Source organism: Cheilinus undulatus, linkage group 8 (assembly GCF_018320785.1).
Source record: "Cheilinus undulatus linkage group 8, ASM1832078v1, whole genome shotgun sequence".
Classification (NCBI taxonomy): domain Eukaryota; kingdom Metazoa; phylum Chordata; class Actinopteri; order Labriformes; family Labridae; genus Cheilinus; species Cheilinus undulatus.
Genome location: NC_054872.1, coordinates 34,210,931 through 34,214,656, shown reverse-complemented (window position 1 = coordinate 34,214,656; position 3,726 = coordinate 34,210,931). Strand labels below are relative to the sequence as shown.

The 3,726-nt window shown below is 36.8% G+C and overlaps 1 long non-coding RNA gene across 1 annotated transcript; it reads left to right on the top strand.

Annotated features, from left to right (window-relative positions):
- The first annotated feature begins 490 nt into the window (after nt 1-490).
- LOC121513767 lies at nt 491-1,985 on the top strand. The gene is made up of 3 exons (XR_005992234.1): nt 491-606; nt 1,193-1,221; nt 1,314-1,985. It is a non-coding gene; the product is annotated as an uncharacterized LOC121513767 (long non-coding RNA).
- The last annotated feature ends 1,741 nt before the right edge of the window (nt 1,986-3,726 follow it).

Here is a 3,726-nt window from a genome sequence, read left to right as displayed (position 1 = left end):
CTGGGCCAAAGCCCATTTTAAATGGACTGAGGCAATATGGAAAACTGCTCTGTTGCCACACAAATCAAATTTGAAATTTTTTATGGAAACCATAGACAGTGTCCTTAGGACTAAAGAGGAGAAGGGCCATCCAGCTTGTTATCAGTGCACAGGCTGGCAAATGTTATCATGCAAGACTACCTGTTGTCTAACTCCTGCGGTTCTAATATATCAGTGACTGTTAAAAGCCACACACACTGCATGTAACAGTCACTGTTTTTGTCAGAGTACATTTAGACATCATGTTTCCTGCTCACAGCTGACATGGAGCATGCAATACTCAGTGAGTTGAACAACTGTTGGAAAAAAAACACCCTACGCTCATAAGCAGGGTTATGAAACGCTATTTGAAAAATGTCTCGAACAAGCAAGTGCCTGCAGTGATACTGATATTACCTACAATCAGCTGTGTCTTCAAACTTTAATTTTATGATTTCTTTTTTCCTCAGGTGTCTCAGAGAGCACAGATGGAGGTCTTTCAGCTGGTGCCATTTCTGGAATAGTAATCGCATGTTTGATTGTTGCTGCCGCTGCAGCTGCTGGAGGATACATTTTCTATCAAAAGAAGTGAGTAACATAACTTTAATCGCATAACATGTCAAAGTTTAAAAACAAATCTTATTGTCTTAGTTGAATGTTTAAACTACACCAGTATTATAGATTAAAATTATTAGCTCATTTTGGGCACAGTAGTGGTTAAGGCCGCACGGTCCTCCTCTATGAATAAAGGCATAGAAAGCCCAAAAATATCTGTTAAAGAAAAACTAATTTACTCCAAAGTATATGTTGCTATGCAGTTTTTTTCTACCAGCAGAGGGTGCTACCTACATTTCTTTCAGCACTTTTCAGTGTTATTTCATGAAGAGAAAAAATCCAAATTGTTTAGTTAGCCTTAGAAATCAAATAATTTAAATTTTTGAGGAATAAAGGTTAAATTTTTATCTTTATTGTGTAAGATTTGCAATGTAGCAGTCTTATTTATTCATCAATGAACTTCAATCTCATATATTAAAAAAATAGAACTTGGGAAAAAAGCTATCAATAAAATCAATATTTGAAACTATGTAACTGTATTATAAACTAAGTTTACCTATGTGTATGTATATATACTATTATTCATTTTTTATTAATTCTTTTTTTTCTTTGTATTAAGTGGTAGCAAACCTCAGCCAAATGCACCAGGTAATAATCCTTCTTCCTCATCTCATACTATTGTATGTAAAAGTCCTACAATGAGTTCATTTAAATGGTGTTTTTGTTTTTCTTCACTGTAGAGCTGCCACCAAAACAAGTACATATTCATCAGAACCCTCACCCAGCGTATGTGAAACCTGATCCAGTGTATGAGGAACCTGATGAAAAGTATGATCGAGTCTTTGAGAACCCTGATCTAGTGTATGAGAACTCTGATCTAGTGTATGAGAACCCTGATCGAGTGTATATGAACATATAACCTCAGCGACCTCGTAAAAACTGATGCCTGTATTTTGCGGGAAAGCAACAAGAGGAGTGTCTCCCCACAGGAATAACTCAATAATATTATTTAACTGCTCAGTTTGGGAGTTTTAATCAGTTGTTTAGTTCTGTGGCAAGGTCTGTGTTTCTAAAGACAAACCCTTCAGGTATAAGCTTTCATGCAAACCCCTGCTCTATGCTGCCCTCATGTGGTAGATCTGTGGTTGTTTTAGCATCTGCAGGTTTGAAATCAGATCACTAGTATCTGATCTACCTAGATGAAGTTTTGATATCTTTTTGATTTCCATTTGACCTGTATTTGTAAATGATATCACGCTTTGACTTCCTTGATTATTTCATGTTTTAAAGTTTTAGCAGAGTTTAGTCAAAGAGCCAAATCCCTTGGTGTGCTAATCGAGGACACATTTTGTATGTAGCCTACAATAAAATGTAAACATTATTTGTGAATAAAGTGACCATGAGAACCACGACTTTATGCAACTCAGTTATTCATTTTCCACATAAATGATGTGAGACAGATTCATTATAACAGTACCTTAGTATGAAAACCCTACAGTTTTAAACGTGTTATCTTTGAATCCAGTGTTATAGATTCTTAATATCTGCAAATCCTTGTAAAAATGAAACACTATACTGTCAAACATATAGACTCTGATTGCAACATAAATGTTTTCATTTTTTTTTTTATTTACATCTGTATGTTACCATACCATGATACTATGGGTGACTTAATGTCGATTTGGGCCCAGGGGTTGCTGGCATTTTGGAGGCCCCCTGCCATGAAAAAACTGAACTTGATGATTGATCATTTAGATAATAAATCAAACCACTGATTCCAGTGTTTGTGTTACTGTGTACTGTGCATGTAAGCCATAAAGTGTCTGCACAAAGATGCACAACGAGCGTGATAGACTGGCCACTTGGCAGTTATTTTGGGAAAAAAATCCTTCCTGTGTGTAAATCAGCCCCATTGAAATAAGCATCTAATTCCCAAACACTGGTGCTAACAGTCAAGCACTGTTGGAGGGAGGAAAAGTTTGTGACGCTGATAAACTCAACTCTCTGAAGTAGCTCACTGAGGTCCCCTCCTCACACTTTCCTTTCTCTGTTGATCTTATGCTTGGAGCCCAGTCTCCTGCAGTCAGCATTAGTGCCTCAGAGCTTCAGTCCAGCATTTAAACCCTCCATGAGAGGGCACAAGTGGAGTAGAAGTATTGAGGAAGAGGTTTGCGGAAGCCCTCTGGTGTTTCAGCACATACAAAAAAACTAATTTTAGCTGCATAAGTGAACATGAATGGCTGATATTTTTCACTCTGGCTTTACCAAAATTTTTTACTCCCAACCCATGTGGAATTTTGCTAAAAGTCAAGGTGCTGATGTGCCAACGCAACTGGTTTTATACTGGAAAATTCACATCACATTTATAATGTGACTCATGGGTGATGGGTATGATCATTTTGCATGAACTGAAGCTGCTTGCAACTCTTTTCTCTGATTCAAATTCACTGATACAATAACTCCTGAGAGCCTCTCCTCCATCCAGTCTCCAGAGCCACATGTGAGGAGACACTCCAGAAAAAACTTCCTTTTAGATTCTCAGGATCTGGTTGTTGTTTTTGTCCCTCAGAAATGTTCCTCCCTTCTTATTGCACAAATTTGACCTCGGGTTTGATGAAAATAAAACTCCTATCACTTTGAAGGCTGAACATATTCACTTTATCTGCTAATTTGTTTACTGATAATATTAACCACTGCTGTCAAGTCATAATTTACTCTCCTATGGTAGCAGTGTACTCTGAACCAACATTTCATCCACACACACACACACACACACATATTTGTGTATGCACATACATGTTAATGCACAATAAACTTAAATGCCTATTTTCATGAGAAAATGGTGTAAAAAATCAAAGTCTTGAATGTAATATCAGTGCTTTATGTTAAAAGAACTAGCTGAATGGAGAGAAATGTAGGGAACAAAAAAGTAGGACCAGGCTGAATCAATGATTACATGGTTTGTTATGCCAAAGCCATGTGACAAAGCTGTTTTTTCTGATATAATTAAAATTGAATATTTATGAAATTACTTCCTCAATTTTGTTTATTGTTGATCAGAGTCCATGCTGTCAATGATTGATGGGTGATAACACTAATGTGGGCAGACCAACCTCACTCATTACTTCCTCATACTTCCTTCATTTCTAAAAC